The sequence below is a fragment of the Lactuca saligna genome, chromosome 5, assembly GCF_052625555.1.
Source record: "Lactuca saligna cultivar CGN05327 chromosome 5, ASM5262555v1, whole genome shotgun sequence".
In the NCBI taxonomy this organism is placed as follows: domain Eukaryota; kingdom Viridiplantae; phylum Streptophyta; class Magnoliopsida; order Asterales; family Asteraceae; genus Lactuca; species Lactuca saligna.
The window spans coordinates 177521201-177542407 of record NC_136421.1 but is presented as its reverse complement, the minus strand read 5'-3'; the positions used below and the strand labels follow the sequence as shown (position 1 = coordinate 177542407).

Sequence of the window (21207 nt, the reverse complement as noted above, 5' to 3'; positions counted from 1 at the left end):
GGGAAGATGAACAAGGAAGTCATATTGTTTAATGACTTGTGGAACAACATGAAACGTCAATGGAAAAGTGGAGAAAGCGATGAAGTCATTTTGAAGAAAGCGTTGAAAGTGTATCAAAAAGAAAATCTGAAGGCTTTCAAGTTTCTTGAAGTTTGGAATTTTTTGAAAGATAAAAGGAAATGGCTGAGTAGCAAAACATCTGACCAACATATTGATAGTGGGTCAAAACGCAGCAGAACATCTGACTCCGACCACACTGCACCAGATGCTCGTGTTCAATTTGACCTGAACGAAGATGAACCTGTTCCAGTTTCACCACCTTCCTGACCATTGGGAAGAGACACATCAAAAAGCAAATGCAAATGCAAAGTGTCGGATTCAGATGATTTGAAAGAAATGGGAAGCGACATGAAGGGTATAAAAGACAAAATGGACAAGATTTTGAAAATTGCTTCTGAAAGAGAGCTTCAGAAACAAAGGGAGAGCGACATGCGAATACTAGCGATGGACACGTCGAATATGACCGGGGCCGAGCTTGAAGTGGTTTTGGTGATGAAGGAGTAAGTGAAAAACCGTTACATCAATCGTGGCTAATTTCTAGTTTTTTTTTTTTTTTTTTTTTTTTTTTTTTTTTTTTTTTTTTTTTTTTTTTTTAAGTGGTTTCTTTTATGTTTTATTTTTAAGTTGTAGGTTTTATGTTTCTATTTTGTTTTTCTAAATTTTTAGGTTTTTTTTTTTTTTTTTAAAAATTAAGTAATGTATGGTATTTGTATTTTTAATTAATGAAATATTATGTTTTTAAAATTATGTTATTTTATTAAAAAAAATAAGTTTTATTAAATTAAAATAGTTAACAAAAAAATTAAATAAAAGTAAAATTGTGGCACCACACCCTTAGTGTGACAGAAACCACACTTGAATGGTAAAAAGTGACATGACGCTTACGTGGTGGGGGAGAGAGTACGGTTTCGGTGGCACCACTCCCTCCAACCTTATCACTGTATGTGGTAAGTAGTTCACTGTCCAACCTAAAGTGGAGTTTTTTTACCAAAAGGTAGCATGTAGAAAAGTATTTACCATAATAGGGTAATTATAAATTTATTTACCATTTAATTGTAGATTTTATTTTTATTATTAAATAAAACACATAAATCATTTTTAATCATATTTTGTGGTTCGTTTTTCTTAAAAACTATTACCACCACTATAAACTACTAAACTCCACTCCCTCTGGGACATGTGTGCCTACACATGGGTGCTATCTTAAAAGCCTTTGCCATGCTTTAACGATGGAATTCTGAAGATGATTTGTTAACTAATTGGAGCAAACTTTCTTAGATCATGATAATTAAGATGATGAAGTTTACTTCACCATGACGTTCATACATGTTTACTGGTTTTCTGCTTTCTTCTTCACAAACACCACTAGAAATAGCTAGTCTACCCGATGAGGAGTGTCGGAGAACACTTATCTCACCACCGCTACGTGTACCTGTCACCATCAACTTTAAAGCACTGCTGACACAACGAGGCCGACCATGCATCTACCTTCAACACACCACCGGCGATTCTGTTCATACCCCTCCGTACAGTTGGTGAAACACACCTCCTCCTCAATATTCCTATTTATAACACACTGTTGAACAATCAATGTTTGAAACAATCCTAGAAGTGTTTGGAATATTATCTATGAACGTTGTTCATCTCTAACATTACACTTCAGATTTCCAAATTGATTTTGGTTGCTTTCATATTCCGGCGAGCAAATTCAAAGCAAATAATTTGCCTACATATTCAAATCGATTTTGCTTGTTTTTATTTTCATGCTGATAGTGTTTCTTCTTATTTTCTGGCGAACAAGCAAACAAAAGAAGAAATATTTTTCAATGTTTTGGGTTATTTTTATTTTATCATTTTTCGGAGACAAACCAAACAAAGAGGATGCAGCGAGGAGGCCTCTTAGGCACAACCCATAAAAGTCTAATTAATATTCTTTTATGTTTGGTATAAAAAAAGATGGAATCGGCATTTAAATTTAAAGTTTATTATGATTTGGTAAATAAATCTAAAAATACTATGGATATGTAAATATTTTTTAAAAACACAATGCCCTTGTAAAAAACTCGCCTAATAAAGTGCTAGTCACGTTAACGGTATTCATAAACAAAACAATAGGTAAAAGACACTTTTGTTTCACAAAAAAATGAATTTCGCTATTTTGATGGGGCATTTTATTTAGGACATATATTTTTCAAAGTGCGTTTGTATTGAAAATAAGAAACAAAAATTGTCTTTTTGCATCCACTCACATGAAAGTAGACAAAGTAACTGATGTTAGTTTGACATTAAACCATACTAAAATATCCGACTTTGGAAACTGATACGGTTAAATAAAAATTATTAAGCATGTATTAGTTTCATGAATATGGGGTATTACACAACACACTGTCAATTCGTCTTTCAGTTCTTCATACCTATAGGTAAAGCCGACAAAACAAATCAAATTTGTCAATTCAACCCGAACCCAATCGAAAATTAACGGGTTGCGTTGTGATTTTCAATCCATTTAAGTTTAATGGATCAACCCGTGTAATCAAATTAATTAAATAGTTTGGGTTGAATAAAAATTATCTACCTATTTTCAACTTATCCTTCAGTATTTACGGATTTGACTGGATCTTTATTATTATCATCATTTATTATGAGCAGTTTGTTGATCTTCTTATATTGCGAGACAAGATTGGTTTATCAGATTTGACTGGATCTTTATTATTAGCAGACATTGATCTTAAGTTAATTCAAGGTTTGAGTTCTCAAACCTTGTTTGTGCAGTTCTTTGCTTTCAAAATTGGTATTAGAGCCTAAGTGATTGTCCTTTGAATCCATAAGAGCAAATTATAGTTGGTTGTAAATTACCTTGGTAACTCAATCATTTCTTTTTTCAGGATTAAAGTTCTTGTATATATCACATCAGCTCTAATATCTTAACTTCAATGGTTGATTCTATTCAATCTCAACAAATGTATTCAATGCAAATAACAAATAGTGTGGGTTGCCCAACATGTGCCACCTTGCTAGTTGTTAAAGAGTATGATCACTAGAAAGTTAGTATGCAGAGATTTTTGCTTGGTTAAGAAAAAGGTGAAGAAATATGGAGGTCAATGAAAGAAGGCCCTCATGTTCTGGTAAGATAAATTGTTAAAGATGTTGTTCCTACTCTCATGGGTCAAGAAGTTTTTTGATCAGCACCACTAACTGCAACAGACATTGAGAAGCTTCATTCATATCAAATCGCCTTCTCTAAAATTGTTTTAATGTACCTCCATCTCTTTTTGAGCACATCAAGTTGTGCAAATCAGGTAAGGAGATTTGGGTTATGCTAAAAGATTTGTTTGAAGTATTGGAGAACAAGAAAGATAACCGTTTGGCATTTGTTGTAAACGACTTCAACACCTTCACTACAAATCCTGGTGAATCTGTAGACACTGCATCAAATCGGTATAAGATCGTGGTGAAAAACATGAAAACACATGGAGTAGGTTGAAATCCACTTGAGTACAAACTCAAGTTCATTAACAACCTTTGATAAAGATGTGGAAATGTTAAGTCATGTCTTCAGAGTAATGGGTCTCTAAAGAAACTGAAGCTCTATCAGTTGTTTAACGAACTGCAAGGTCATGAATCTAATGTTTCTCAAACATTGAGAGATCTTTCAAGAGGTCCTCTCCCTTTAGTTAGCTCGGTCAATCCACTGATTCTGAACGTATCTGTTTTGGATCCATTTGGAGTCATCGCACATGTTCCACTTGTTGAACCTACACCACCTGTTGCACCTGCTTCTCCAATTCCGAACTATTCATTTGAAGAAAACCTTGATACAAAATCCACTAATTCCGAACTTCGTTTCCGACAAGAGATTGTACTTCTATCTATGAAGTATAGATGTCCTTGGAATCCCAATAAGAAACCTTCTCAAAATAAATTTCAAGCTCCTCACCAAAGCAAACCTCAAACTTACTCTAAACGTATTGAAAATCCACCGGCATATCAACCCAACATTCCGAATCGCTCTTCGAAACCGCAGGAAGTTCCGAACCCAGCCAAGCCCATGATTGTATGTCACAAAGTTGGTCTCAGAAACCACTATGCTAAGGATTGTTTGGCTGAAGTTCCTCAAAAATCAAAGGTGAAACACTCAACCTCCTATGCTCGCAGAGCACAAGAACTTGCTGAAAGTGAAAAGGCTTTTGTCACCACCGTTTTAAGAAATGTTGATGGGTATTGTTCAGGTGATAAGAAGAAGGAAAATATAGAAAAAACATGTGTCTTATGTCTAGAGAGTCTATTGAGTGTGATAAGGGTTACTAGTCTTCCGGTTTAGAAGTTGATGATGAGTATGCTAAGCCACATTATTGTTACATAGCAACCAATGATCCACCTAACCGTAACATCATCAAGCATGTAAAATCTATGATTACTGATAATAACTTTGATTTATATGTCTATGAGCCTTATCTAACTCAAATTCAATCAGATATGACAATTATCCATAAAACCTAGGAGTCTGCCACAGAATTTAGTGAGAAGTTGGATAGTGATTTGACTAGACTTAGATTACATTTTGAAGACTGCAAGGATTGAATCGTGAGAATGAGAACTTTTAATGGCTAAAGATGAATGTATTATCTTGAATGAAAATATGAAATATCAATTAGTGAAAGAAAAATCTTGGTTACTGATAACAAACGTCTTAATGCGAAAATCGATGTTTTGCATCATTCAATTGACATTCTTAAAGCTAATGAAAGAATGACACACAATCCTCGTCATCCCTGGTCCAAAGAACTTGGTCTCAAAAGCGAGTTTCCAAAACCAAATGTTTTTCTCATGAAGGAACTTCAAAACTTAATGTTTATGGGAGATATTTTGAACCATACTTATTCGGATACCCTGTCTCACCATTTTCGTCCATTCATGAGATCTCATACAAGTATTAGTCATTGATTCCTGTGTTCAAACCAATCACTATTACATGTCCTAATTCCACCCTCATATAGCACATGCAGTATTGGAGTTTGCATTCAGAACTTCGGCCCTCTGAATAATTATGTTACTGAGGAAATCATTCCTGAGACAAATGTACATGACTTGGACCAATTCAATTCCTTTTGGGCGTCTCTTAATAGTGATATAGAACTTAAGAGTGATAACGACGCTTTGTCCGATTCTTGTGTCTTCAACTATAATGTGATTTCTAAATCGACCTTTGTTCCAATTAAGCATTTTTTCAGCAATCCATCGGTTGGATAAACTTCCAAATTATCATATGAATCTCGAAAGAAACCTTTGTTAAACAAGAATGAAATTGTTCATAGAAAGACCAAAGCTAGGAAAGTCCTTGAAAAAGAAACTAGGTCTAGGCACTGCTCTAGATTCATTGAGAAATTCGAGAAGAAAGTGTCTCAAATAGTTAGTCCTGCCACTAGAATCACAATACTTTAATGTCGGTTAAGATTCTTAAGAGACCATATGTTTATTGCTACCTTGGATGGCACTACTTTTAAACCAATACAATTTTTGAAATCAAATATGCCTACGAATACAGTGAACGAAGGAAAAGATGTTCGGAACACTGCTATTCAGAAACCTTCTAAAGGTTTAAAACAAAATTTTGAATGGAAAATCAAAAAATCTGAAAACTCAATTGAAACACCTCTGAACACAGTTTTTCCTACAACATCTCGAAAAATTGTTCCTCTGACAAAAGCGGTGCACAAACAGCCAATGGTTGAGTATAATTTTTTGGATAAATGAAAAGACTCTAACATTTTGTGTTTTCCCAAAAGAATCTCCAAAAAATTCTTCCGAGATACCAGCTTTTAAGAAATCACAAGTCAAGTCCAAAGCCCATGTTAAAGTCCCTAAATCTAACTCGGAGCCTAAAAACTCCATAACTCACTGATTTTGTAGGCTTTTTGTGCTACAGAACAAGATATAATATGATATGTTGATAATGCTTGTTCCATTCACATGAATGGGTAGAAAGATTTTCCGCGTGATCTAAAACTTACTCCAAATGATGGTTATGTTACTTATGCAAGGTTGTAGAGCTCGTTACTCGATACCTGTTTGACTGACTACCGAGTAGCGAGTACTCGGGGAGTACTCGGATTTGGAAAATTGTGGAGAAATTTTTTAGGGAAATTATATATGTCAAAATTATAAGATAAATCATAAGTTTATTTGAATATATAACAAAATTGGATACATGTGAATACACAAAAAAAAATGAAAAACACATAATGGTCTCACTTCGTGAATAATTACTAAAAATTTAAGATATATACATATATATATATATATATGTGTGTGTGTGTGTGGTAATAATCACATGTGTGTGTTAAATAATAAATCATTAAGTATATTATACATATTAATCACCAAGTTGATCGAATTTCACAACACTACTCAGTTCGTAACGGGCCGATCGAGGAGTACTCGGGATTATGTAACTCGCCTCGGCAGGGGGGAGTAGCGAGTACTTGGAGGAGTAATCGGCCAACTCGGAGAGTTTTACAACACTATACTTATGGAAAATTTTCAAATTATCAAATTCGAGGTTATGGTACCCTGACCAAAGACAGTTTCTCTGTCTCCAATGTGGCTTATGTATCTAATCTCAAACATAATCTGATCAGCGTGGCCCAACTAACTGATGCAAATCAGAGATTTAAGTTTTCTAAGTAGCACAACTATATTATGACACAAGACAAAAAATAATGTCTTATCAAATCATGTAACATCAAGAATATGTATCCTTTAGACATCAAAATGATCATTGGAAAGCCTCAACTCTGTCTACTATCAAAAGTCGTCCCTGACATAAGTTGGCTATGGTATCTGAGGCTTGCTCATATTAACTTCCAATACATGAATGATTTTGTTTCTGGTGAAATGTTCTGAGGTCTGCCAAACCACAAATTTGAAAGCAATCATCTTTGCGTTGTGTGTGAATCTAGAAAAAAATCAAAGAAAGGACATCTTTTTTGATTGAAAAATCCATTTTGGAACCCCTTGAACTTCTTCGTATCGATCTATGTGGACCATCTACCATAGAAATCTTAAATAACAAAAAGTACATTCGTGTGATTGTTGATGATTACATAAGGTTCACCTAGGATTTCTTCTGACGGCTAAACTCATAAACTGTCTCCGAGCTCATCAAATTTATCAAATGCATTGAAGTTCTAATTAAACTTCCTGTTCGATGAATTCGAAGTGACAATGGACCCGATTTCATGAATGCCACATTTGAATATTTACTTACTGAGAAAGGAATTGAACACAATTTTTCTGCTCCCTACCCTCCTCAGCAAAATGATTTTGTTGAAAGAAGAAAATGAAATCTAGTTGAAGCCGCTTGGTCGATGTTGAAATTTTCAAAACTTCCTCTTTATCTTTGGGCCGAAGTTGTCTCAATAGCCTGCTTCACTCAAAATCAAAGCATCATCAACCATCATCTCAACATGACAGCATATGAAGCAATGAATGGTCGGAAGCCAAGTATCTCATTTTTGCACATTTTTGGATGTTGATGCTTTATCAAAAACAATCATGATCTACTCACCAAGTTTCAATCGAAATCCGATGAAGCCATCTTTTTGGGTTACCCAACTAAATTTAACACTTACAAAGTTCTAATCGTAGAACTCGTGTAATTGAAGAAAGCTTTGATATCTCTTTTGTTGATAATTTTGTTCGGAACTTAGTTCCTACTCATGTTACAACACATATCATGGAGTCCGGTGCTACACCTCCTAGAGCTCCGAATCCTCAAATTATTTATGAAGTTGATTTCGAAAGCCTATTTGGCCCAATAGAAATTGCTCTTGATTTTGAATGTCGATCAAGATCGTCCTCATCTGCCACTCTGGTTTCTCAAAATATTTATGATCCGACGCCAATCTTTCCTCCATTTGATTCCGATGCATTTCAACCTTCTTAGGTTGAGGGGGAGAATACTAATCCGACCCTCAAATTAAATGTAGATGGATTTCAAGATGCAACATATATCAATTCGTTGAAATCAATCCAATTCTGAACAACAATGAAGATGATGTCAACTTCTGTGACTTTCCAAACTCTAAGGATGCTAACATATCCGATTTAGAAGTTTAGGGGTAGTATCATCCTCAAATTCAAATTGTTTGGTGGGAGCAATACAACCCCGTTCTTGATATCGAATCCTATTTTGCTCAAGAATTTCCGAGATTGCATATTTGGACAAAGGATCATCCTTCGAAACAAGTAATTGGAAATCTCAATGCTGGAGTTCAAACTCACCTTGCTACTAACATTTAAAAAGAGTGTCACTTCTTGACATTCATATCAATGGCTAAACCTAAATCCATCAAATAAGGCTTAGAACATTCGGATTGGATGATAGCCATTCAAGAAGAGCTAGCAAAATTTGACAAAAATCAAGTGTGGAATCTTATCCCTCCACCTCAGGAACACCCTATTGTTTGTACGAGATGGGTCTTCTGAAGAAAGCTCAATGAACTTGGAGTTATAATTCAAAACAAAGCAAGATTATTAGCTAAAGGATTTACTCAGATCGAAGGACTAGACAACGACGAGACCTTTGATCATGTTGCCCGTCTTGAAGCTATCCGATTCTTTCTCGCTTATGTTGCTCACAAAGGCTTTAAATTTTATGAAATGGAAGTTAATAGTGATTTTCTCAATGGTAAACTTGATAGTGAAGTATATCTTCCACAACCTCCTGGGTTTGTGAATCTTTCATATCAAAACTATTGCTACAAACTCCAAAAAGTTGTTTATGGCCTCACAGAAGCTCATCGCGCCTGGTATGAGACTCACTGATTTTTTGAAGCGTTCCGGTTTTCAACTAGGAATTCTTGATCCCACATTATTCCGAAGAACAAATAGGAAACATTTCATGTTAGTAAAAAATTATTTCGATGATATCATTTTTGGACCAGTTGATCCGATGATGGTTGATGACTTTTCTAAACTAATGGTTAGTCGATTCCAAATGAGTATGAATCGTGAATTAAGCTTCTTCCTCATATTGTAAGTTAAATAAACCAACAAATGAATCTTCATTCATCAAGAAAAAATACATTACTGAGCTTTTAAAGAAATATTCAATGGACACATGTGCCTCTGTCAAAATTGAAGCTATTCCAAATTGATGATATGCCTGAGATACATCTTAGTATTGAAGTATTTGGTTTCTGTAATTCATTTAATGTTGCAAGTACTTTTTTGTGTGGTTCTTATTGTTTTGTAGTGTTGTACAAGAGACAATATGAACAACAATGGATGTGCCAGTCTATTGATCTTCAGGTGTTTCTCAACCCATGCGCACTTTGTCAGTCTATTGATCTTCAAGGTGTCTCTCAACCCATAAGAGAATTAGAGTAACTAGCTCCCCCTCCCTTATTTGAGTTAGAAATTGATCTATAGAGGAGAAGATTTATACATGATGATTGAGACGGGAAGGGGAAATTAAAGAGGGACTTAAATGAAACTAAAGCAAGAGAAGCTATGTTGAAGTTGTAAAAGCTTGAGAAGGTATACCTCTTCACTTATTATTTTAAAATTTGATCTAGGATTTGGTTCCCCAAATTAAATATGTAACTGTGTAGATTAATGACGTTACAATTGAGTTTCTATCTTAATTTACTTTTTAGTTCCTGAATCTAAGCTTTAATATCCATTCCATTAGTTTTTTTGGATTGAAGAACTTGGTGAAGTTATAAAGCTTTCTAATGAAATTTGAGTTTCAAGATTTAATAAAAAAGTTGTGTAGGTTTTGATGCTTGAAAATAGTTTTAAATCACGAATGTATCAACACTTCTCCATAAAGTGTTTGATTCGAACACTAAGAATGGAATTAAGGATTTGGAAGTATGTAAATTAGCGTTAATGGCTTGTACATAAGCTTAATATCAGAATTTAAAGTAATTTATGAATCTAGGGTTAGATTTTGTATAATGATTTTGTTATGATATTTCTTCTATTGTGATTCAATTAATCATAATGTTTATAAGATTAGTTAGTGATTACAATGGTGTAATGCCATTAGAAACGAATGTAATAATTTGTAAATGAATTTGATTCATTAAATGTTTTTATATAATAAAATGGATGCAATTGAAATGGATTTGTAACGGTTTTAAAGTACTAAAAAGGAAAAACAAATGTCTTGATCTCATAAACATATTTGTTGGATTCATGCCTCTTAATTCCATTGGTAAGACCAGAATCACGTTTTAAGGAATTTAATCATGAGATAAAGATAAGATTTGGATCAGAATCCATTTTTTGATTACGATTTGGAAGGGCGAGTTATGATCATCGAATGAAATGAACAATTAGGTATAACCATAAGTGACTAAGGATATATTGTTATGTGGGCATTTTATGTTTTCATGTGTATACTTTTGTACTCATTGAATCATTAAGTTATTAATTTGTTAATTAATTAATGTTATGAGATATAAATAACATCAAATGAAGTTAGTTTTTGTCATAATAACTATTGGACATCATCAATAAATATTCAAAAAGTATGGATGCAAATGGGAGAAAAGTGCAATGCTAAAATAGAAGATTGGGTAGACTAACATCTAAGTGGATGTCTGGATTCCATATTAAGACTTTTTGGCATATTAGTAAGGTACCTTGACTACTTAGTAGGCATCTAGGACCCTAAGCTTAGATGTTTTCTTCAATCGTCATAGAAGTATAACATGTATTGAGAATCCATGTCAAGGTATATGCTCATTTTGTAACCATTTGATTATGTAAATGGGTGGTAATTAATGAGTAACATAAAATATAAAAAGATGGAATAACATTCAATCTATTAATAATATTTAAGAAAGATGTTTTGATTATTTAAAAACATGTTGATTTTAGAATATTTTGACATGCTTATGTGTATTCAATTAGGATGAGAGACCTTAAGAGTCATTCATGATATTCATAAGCGATTTGATAAAGTTGGAGTAATTATATTTCTAAATAATCATCAATATTGAAAAGAAATGTTCGCGACCTCTTTTTTTGGGTCTTGTGAGATGGTTAACAAGATGCCTAGCCTAATAGAACATGTGTGATATGGTGTACTGAGTAGAGTGATTCCACTATATATTATGACTCTATACTAGACTAGCCCAAAATTGAACCATCATTTCGATCTTGGACTTTTAAGATTCACTTGGGAATAGGATATATATATGCATATTGCATTTTTGTTTTTGTTATCGTTGAATGAATTATCCATTTTGACTTGTTGACTTATTTGAGATATTTTAATCTTACTTACCTAAATGTTGTTAACACTTGTTTATATTGGAATTATTATTAATCTTTTGATCTTATTTGGTTAAACACTGTTAGTACTTTTTTTTATATTGGAACTTCATTATGGATTACGAGTTAAAAAACCCTTTAACTTTGGTTTTAGGGTGATTAATCCCGTTGAATTGGTTTGTGGGTTATTAAACACGTGTACTTTGGTTTATGGGTTACTAAACCTTTTTAACTTTGGCTTTGGGACTATAGCACCCTTTATTCAACCTTTTGAAACTTTATTGATTGTAATTTGATTTTGGAGGTTTGAATCGAGTGTAAACATCATTACTACTCTAAATGATTCTACCACTTTTATATGGGTGTTGCTAATAAGACACTTCTTAAACACCCTATAATATGATGATAGTTTGATGGCCAAAAATTGTTTGGTAATCTTGACCTATGTAATGATGTTAAGTGATTCCACCTAGTTATTTTAAACAAGGTAAAGTTGTTTTGGATTTTGAATTGTATTTTTCGCACTATTTAAACATGAAAACCATTAAATCTAAAATAACATGATTTTGAAAGTATTTTTAAAACTACCTTAGTGAGGGGTGTTTCAACACATTCTACTAAAAACACCATTTTGACATATGGGCGTTCATTTAAGTTAATTTTCAAAATATGAATATCAATAGTATAAGAAAATTTAAAATATGATATGAACCATCCAAATTACATTTAAGAAATGTTTGGTCTAACACCGATTATTATTTTAAATTTCATATCATTATTTTTCAAACTTAATCGTCTGCAAAATAGTATTTATAAATTTTAATTAACAAACAAATTATTTGCATATATTTCTTATATTATTGTTGACTAAGATAACATGACATTGACTTATTTGTGGATTTATTGTTGAGATTTTCTATTTTTCAAATGTATCGACTATAAATGTTGAATTATAAAAATCAATCCAAGTGAATTTTAATTCGAACTTTTAGATAAAATTTTAATTTACTTTAAACTATTCATATCATTATTTTGAAAATAATATGAACTGAACACCCATGGTCAAATTGATAGTTTTTAGTAGAGAATGTCACTTTAATGAAAAATCATTTATAAAAAAACCAACCATATACACATGACATAGTTTCTTACTGAATAAAGTCATTAATCCACCTAAGAAGTAATCGGAAACTTGTAAAACTTGCTATTGCCGATTAAGGATGTGTTATTTTAATTAAGAAGTAATCGGAAACTTGTAAAACTTGCTATTGCCGATTAAGGATGTGTTATTTTAATAGTTGAGATGACTTTAATGATAGTCATGCACAAAACTATAATAGTAACTGAATGTAGTCATGCACACAAATATAAAAGAAGGTCATGTAGAAACACCAGGCAGAGAAGAGAAACACAAAACACATACATTTTTTTGTGTGCTGATGTGACACACACACATAGATGGAAATGGAGCCACCATCTCCACTTGTTTACAAATCTACACTACAGATGGTGGTTGTCACAAGTGGCTTCATTTTCCCTTTTCGAAACCGTCTTCGCTAATATACAATCCAATATATCAGTTAGTAAACCAATAGATCCGATGGTGACCCAACAAATCCATTGATGATGAATAGTTGTTTCTGGTGGTTCCAGGGAAGAATTTTCTGGTTGTTTCTGTTGTCACTATTTATGATCAAATGTATTTGTGTAAGCCTACTTTTACTTACATTCAATCATTATATGCTCACCGTGCAGATGTTGATGGATTTCCTGTGATGCTTGGAAGTTTTTGGGCATAGAGTAGTTGTCCTAATTAATGATAATGGCAATTTACACGAGATGATAAGGATCACCCTACAATCATACTTGAAGTTGTTGTGTCAGAAGTTCTTTTTATTAGGAATTCATATCTTTGTCCTCCTGGCTTAATCAACAATACACATGTTTTATACATGTCACATATATATTCAATAGCTTTTGTGGTGGGTCCACACCTCACTATTAATTTCAAGTAAATTAAACAACATATGACTATCGGTATTATCTTGTCGATGTTATATACCCTGAATTTGTTGTGTTTGTAAAAATACTAACATGTCTAGGTAATCTGAAATGCATAAAGTATAAAACATCTCAAATTCAAATCGAAAGATTTTCTATTAGACTAAATGTAATGTTTTTAAATTTAAATGATATATTATGTTATTTTAATTAATATTTATGATTTTTTTTGTTTTAATAGTAATTTTTACATTTTTTTTAAAAAAAAAAAATTGGTAGTGAAAAATATCCCCACACCTATATCTACATTGTACTATAAAAGAGATATTTTTCATGCAAAACATAAATTGTAATACTAAATTAACTGAAAATATTTCTAAAATTATTTTTCATAATCATTAAGTTCTTCCAAATAAATATCTTAAAGATAACTTACAACAATAAACTTAAAATGTAATATTATATAAAAAAAATTATATTGTTACTTTTATAAACAAAAACAATGTTTGATATTTTAAATAATTAAAATGAAAAAAATTCAAATGTTAAGAAACCATATTTTTTTAAATAATTAGCCATAACAACTATAAGTAACATTAAATCGTCTAGTGTTATATTTAATTTGGTTTGTGAATAATTTGTGGGTATATGTCATTGAGACCATTGAGCTTATATAGTTTTGATTGATATCTATTTTATCGTATAATTCAATATAATCAATATTTTATATCAACTTAGTATAACAATTATTAGATCAAAATTAATAACAAACACATTCTTATATTTGAAAAACATATATTTGTAAATATTTCAACTATATAGTTGCATTCTGTGCAACGCGTTGGTATTTGCCTAGTAATCACATAAGAACATAATATCCACTTTTTTAGATTAAAAATAAACTTTTATCTTTTTTGAAAAAGATATTGTTTTTTTTTTTTTCATTTTTCCAAAAACCATCGAAAAAAATTCCCATAAAAACCTTCACAATGTACAAGTTTTTTCAGAGAAAAAATCAACTAGAACTAGGTGTATGATAGAATACCAAGAATAATCAAACCGAACCAAAATCATGTTTGGTTTATTTGGTTCGGGTTATTCGGTTGTGCGGTTAATTCGATTTGTTTAACCGAATAAGGATAAATTATTTAGTTCGGTTTTGGTTAAATTTTCATGATTTTTGTTAAACAAAAAAAACCCAAATAGACTATTTAATTAATATATATTTTATATTTTATATCTGTAATTATCATTTTATATTTAAATTGGTAGATAGTTACTAAAAAATATTTCCATAACCAGGGCCAGCCCAAGGGCTGGGCGAGCTGGGCCACAGCCCAAGGTAGCAACATGTAAGGGGCAGCAGTGTAACGTCTACATGTTGTACATAACATATGAATTTGATCCACTTTTTTTTTTATCAAGGTAGACCGTATACTAGAAATACAAGTCAAGTCTAGGGCATCGCCGAATCAGCTTGAAGCAAGCGGTAAAAAAATAATAATTACAAATCTAGTTTAGAAGACGAGGAGATGGCGCATCTTCATGCCATTTTAGAAAACAAGGAGACGACTCTTGCTGCATTGAAATCCAGAATCTATTGCAACAAGCTAGCATAGAATCAGTTTCGATTGTGTTTCCCGTTTTCGAGTTCTTAAAACTAACATTCTTAAGTTTTCTAATATATGATTCTAATTCAATCATTAAATCCCGTTTCTTCTTTCAATTCTGAAATTTTCATGAGTTTTCTAATTTTTTATTTTGATTACCGTGTGATTTTGCTGACCAGCTTTGTGATTATGTTGACTAGCTTCATGTAATTATCAATATCCATATGCTTATTGAGCAAATTCTACCTTTTTGGAGTTCAAACAACCAAAGACTAAGTGATTTATTCTCTTTTTGGAGTTCAAACATCTAACAAGTAAGTTTTTCGATTCCTATCTCTATTGTTTTTCCATTGTTCTTAGAACTCGAGGTGCAGTTATGTTTTTTAGGTTGAGAGAACACTGCATGAATATTTGTTGTGTTTGGTGTTAGGATTTATGTCGTTTTCATATTGAATGAATAGCTATTTTGCTTCCAAAGTTTGTTTTGTATGGCTTCAAATAGTTTGGTTTGAACTTCTTTGAAGCCTTTAAAAATTTATGCCAAATTTTTCTCAAATTTTCATTATTCTTATATTAATATGTCTAATGAAGCAATATAGGTAATTACATTTCCTATAAATTTATAAGCTTATTGTAGTGTGAAGATATGGTTGAAGTAAATAATGCAGGACAATTGGATCCTGAGCATCTTTTGAAGAAACAAAAAGAGAATGAAGAATGTGCTTAAGAAAAGAAACAAGAAAATCAGTTCTAAAGGAAGGACAATGCTGCTAACAGGAAACACATAGTTGATCATCAATGGAGTCAAATAATGTCTAAAGATGTTGTCAATTAGTCATATGCCTCTTTTCATAATATTTATATTTAATTGCTTATGTACATTGATTTTAATTTAAATTTAGCAAACAAAGTGAAGTCAGCTAAACATGAAGCAAGTTAAAACATGAAGCAAGATTGGATAGCAGATCTAATGTGAACCTAAAACTAGAGATGTTCATCATTCCGATCTATGAGTGGGTGTTATCATTGATTTAGAAATGTTTATTATCGAATTTTGGTTTTATTTATTATTGGAAATCATAAAGTAATTGATATATTTGCTTCAAAAATGTATGAACTGTTTAGACGATTTTTGCAACATTTTACATGATTTTTGGTTTATTAAAAAATTTTACGAAAACTTTTGTTTTATAAATTTTTGTTGTTTGTGTATTGTGTATTTGACGACACAAAAAATGGGCGTTAATATTAGACTTGCCCAGGGCATCATGGACCAATGGATCGGCCCAGTACATAACTCATTAGTTAATTATTAACTATTATAAATCTATAATTGTTTATATTTTGTATTAAAAAGAAACAAATAATTAGCCAAATCTCAATTAACATTTGGACATTTATTTCATCTTCGTATATGAATAAAGTTATATTAATATGTATCTATAACTTGTGTGGCTACATTAATACCTAAAGCAAATATATCATTAAAAAATGAATATAATATGTTATGTATTAATATATATATTTTTTCATTTGGTAAAACTTTAGCAAAAATTTTATTATTATACTTTGGTATTTATTGTTACATGGGAAATTTTAATTGGCTTAACCGGCAAACCGAACCAAAAAAATTGTATCCGAATTAATCAAAACCGATTAACTGAAATTTGTTTGGTTTTGGTTATGGTTTGTTTTAAGATGTAAAAAAACAAATAACACCGAACCGTATAAACCAAAAACCAAAAAAACCAACTGAATAACACTCCTAATTAAAATGGCCAAATTGTAAAAAATGAAAATATATAAGGTCTTTTTCATAAAAAAATGTTGATGTTTAACCTAGAAAAAAATATTGATGTTTAACCTAGAAAAAATACAATATATAAGGTTTTCTATAACATTAATCCATATACTAATAAACTAGGTGTAAGACCCGTATGTTATACGGGTTTGATAAACAAAAATTAAATATAAAAGTTTAAACAAAAACTTTATTTAACTTAAAAATTTTAGGTTTTAAATTTAAAATTTTTAAATTTGAATTAAAAGGAAACATATTAAATACTATATGAGTACTAATATTATAATTTATTGGTTATTTTCAATTATAGTAATTATTAATTGAGGTTTAAATATAATATATTAATATTAATTAAGAAAAAATAAAAATATAAAAAAATGACAAATGGAAAAAACATTTAATTAAAATACCAAAAAATAACATGTGTCCAAATTAATAAGAGAGTGACATGTGGCAAAATTATTTTCATTTATTAGGAAGGAAGAGTAGTTCTTTTGCCATGTGTCACCATGTTAGGCATTTTAATTAATATCATTACACTTGTCAGACACTTATAATTAATATCATGCTACTTGTCAATATATTAATTCTCAATTTCAAATTTCAAATTTCAAAATTTAAATAACATTTTAATTACATTAAATTAATAATATTAGAATAACAATAAAATAAAATTTATACCAAATATAATAAAATAAAATTTATATAAATTATAAAATGATATATTTTACGTATTTATTTGAATCAGTGATTATAATTTTATATATAACTAAAAAATATCTTTTAATTAATAAGATATTTAAAATTATTAATTAATAGTTTTGAGTTTTTACTTAGAAAGTTTAATTAATTTTCTAACCGTAGTAATCACGGGTTATAAACTAGTCTATAATAATATGCTAACAAATTGTTCTCTACATATACCTAACAGTGCAAGTATTTTAAATTTAAATAAGTTACTCGTTAAGAAGATATCATAATTTTAGTTTTTATAAATAAAGAAAATTGGTTATATAAAGAGACTGTGAATAGGGGTGTGAAAAAACCTAAACCGAATAATCAAGTCGAACAAAATTATGTTTAGTTTATTTGGTTCAGGTTATTGGTTTTCGACTAATTAAGTTTGGTTAACCGATTAAAGATACCTTATTTGGTTAGTTTTAGTTAAATCTAATTGTTTTGGTTAAACCGAATTTATATATATATATATATATATATATATATATATATATATATATATATATATATATATATATATATATATATATATATATATATATATATATATATAACCATGATATAAATGGAGAAGATGACAATATTATTTTTATGTTATTATTCTGCTATTAATTTAATATGTGTAGTATGAAAGTAAATTTTAATATGAGTTTTAACATATAATTATTAATATATTAATTTTTATTTTATTATTATATTATGAATTTGATAAATATGTAGTATTGAAGTTATTTTTAATGTAAACATTATATTGTTATTTTTAAGGGATAATGACTTAAAAAGGTAATGAAGTTTTAAAAATATACAAAAAATACCATTATTTTATTTTTAGTACTCAAAATACCATTAAAGTATATTTTTTATACACACAATACCAATAAAGTACACATGTGTTCAAATAATACCTTGTGGGTAACCTACAATAGCCGGTAAAATGGTATTTTGTGTACAAAAAAAAAAAAAAAAAAATGGTCTTTTTTGTACATTTTTGAAACTTCGTTACCTTTTTAAGTAATTTTTCCTTCTTTGAATGTAATGGAAATTTAGCTACTTTTTATAAAGAACCATCCACTTCACTTCGGCCACTACTGTTGTTCATCGCCACCTTCCACCACCATGGCAAAACCCTTTTTCTTATTCTTCCTCCTAATCATCTGCCTACTTTCATCAACGCGGGAATCTCACCGGCCACCTCCGTTTCTCAGTAAATCCCCACGACTTCTCAAAACCCAAAAATTCTTGTTCAGCCGAAGTACACTTACGAGACATGATACTTTGATCAGACTCTTGATCATTTCAGTTTCAATGATCTTCCCAAGTTCCAACAACGTTATCTCATCAACTCCGATCACTGGGTGGGCCCAAGCCCTAGTCGTTTGGGTCCAATCTTCCTTTATTGCGGCAACGAAGGCGATATCGAATGGTTCGCTGCCAACACCGACTTTGTTTGGGACCTCGCCCCTCGTTTTGGTGCCATGGTCATCTTCCCCGAAGTAAAAGCCCTAATCACTCTACTCTACATTAATTTGTTCACTTGCAGACCTTTAATAATACAATTTTATCAAAAGCTATGTGATTTGATCTAGCATCGATATTATGGTGAATCGATGCTATATGGAAGCCAGAAAGAGGCATACAAGAATGCTTCTACTTTAGCATATCTAACAGCCGAACAAGCACTTGCTGATTACGCTATTCTCATCACCGATTTGAAGAAAAATTTATCAGCCAAAGCATCACCTGTAATCTTGTTCGACTGATCATACGGTGGAAGTAAGATCTTTTCCAACAATTTCAACAAAAATTAAACAAGCACTTGCTGATTACGCTCATGTCATCCCATTTACCTAAAGTACCTGGTTACCACAATGTTTTAGTTGAACACATGTGTGTTTTGTTGGTATTTTGTGTACAAATAGTAACATTAATGATATTTTTTATACTAAAAAAAACAACAATGGTATTTTTTGAACATTTGGAAACCGGATAACCTACAATAGCCGGTAAAATGATATTTTGTGTACAAAAAAAACAACAATGGTCTTTTTTGTACACTTTTGAAACTTCGTTACCTTTTTAAGTCATTATCCCTATTTTTAATTTTGGTTTAATATTTACTTGTACCTGCATAATTTTATATGTTTTAACCGGTAATAGAACCGAATAAAACATAACTAAATAAATTGAAACCGATTAAACCAAGCCTTATTTGGTTTAGTTATAGTTAAATTTAAAATATAAAAACATAAAACCAATAAAACCGAAAAATCGAATCTACATACGATTTCTTCTATTTAAAACCACGAGGGAGCGTGATGGTTAACTTGATAAACCAAGGGACAAAGAGAGTTTACACGAAAGCAAGGACCACTTAAAATGATGAAAGTTAGTATTATTTTATACGATAAATGCGTTTCACATGTTTATCATTCATTTAAGTCCGTATACTTGACCCGATGTGTTAGTTTTACATGACAGAAACATGCGCCTTGCTATTACTCAGTACTCACAACCTAAGATACGTATCAAAGGTAAAAGAAACTAGAAATATATAGTGCCTATTATGATTATGTTTAATTGACTAATAATTACTAAAATGTTGGATATAGATTTAAAAATATCCTTACAAACATTTAATAGTAAAACAAAATGAATCGTGTAAACTCAAAATTATTATCAGTTTATTCATAAAATAATAGATTTTTTAGAATATTTCTAAAAATATGAAGAATAAAATTCACATATCTTATTGGTGTTTTGTCTACCAAAATTATGGCTAAAACATCAATAAGGCTTCTCACCGATAAAGTTACCAGGAGGAAAATAATTGCAAGTGATGAAAACGCCTCTACCCCCAAAGCAAGTCACTCTAGCACACCCAATCCTCTTGGTAGTTTTCCACACTATTTGTGTATAGTGACCACATTCCTTTCCTCCACCACAAGAATTCGAGCCATACCTATACCACCGTTGTTCCGCCACCCATGCGAGTGATGCTTGAGCAGGAGTCCATCCATCACCACTACCCCAAAATATATTCTCCCCGTAAGGTCCATTGGAATGTTTCAACAGACAGTCGTTTCGTCTTTGCCTGGCATAAAGGTCTGCATAGCGTGCAAGCTTTGAGTCCCACACCAATGGCGGCATACGGAGAGCGGTCCGAGCCTTGTTTTGAAAAGTTAAGAATTGCTTGATGACATTGAGTTGAGATTGAGTTGGGGTTGGTGTTTTGATGGCATTGATGGAGGTGGAGATGAGGAGATTAAGGAAGAAAAACAAGAAAATTGTAGGAGATAATTTTGGAAAGAACATTATGTGATTCTGTTTAAGGTTTTGTGTGAATTGGTACAAAATGGTAGACTTATATTGTATGTTATTAAAATTAAATAAAAAAAATATATAAATGGTGGTTGGATTTGGAGAATTTAAGGCGCAAATGAAGGTGGCACCCATGTTCGATAATGATTACCACTTTGTTTTTGTTCTTTATTTTATAGAGAATATGAGTTGAATCGTAGCCGCGTTTAATCATTATTATTGGAATATATTATGGTAAACCAAATAAATGTTTTGTATGGAATATATTATGGTAACCCAAATAAATGTTTTGTATGGAATATATTATGGTAAACCAAATAAATGTTTTGTATGAAAATATATTATATTTGGATTTCATGCTTCTGTTTCTAAAACATCGACCTCATTAAAATG

At 31.1% G+C, this 21207-nt stretch overlaps 1 pseudogene; it reads right to left on the bottom strand.

Annotated features, from left to right (window-relative positions):
* Positions 1 to 20150: 20150 nt before the first annotated feature.
* LOC145046112 (pathogenesis-related protein PR-1 pseudogene) lies at positions 20151 to 20857 on the bottom strand (annotated as a pseudogene).
* Positions 20858 to 21207: the final 350 nt, after the last annotated feature.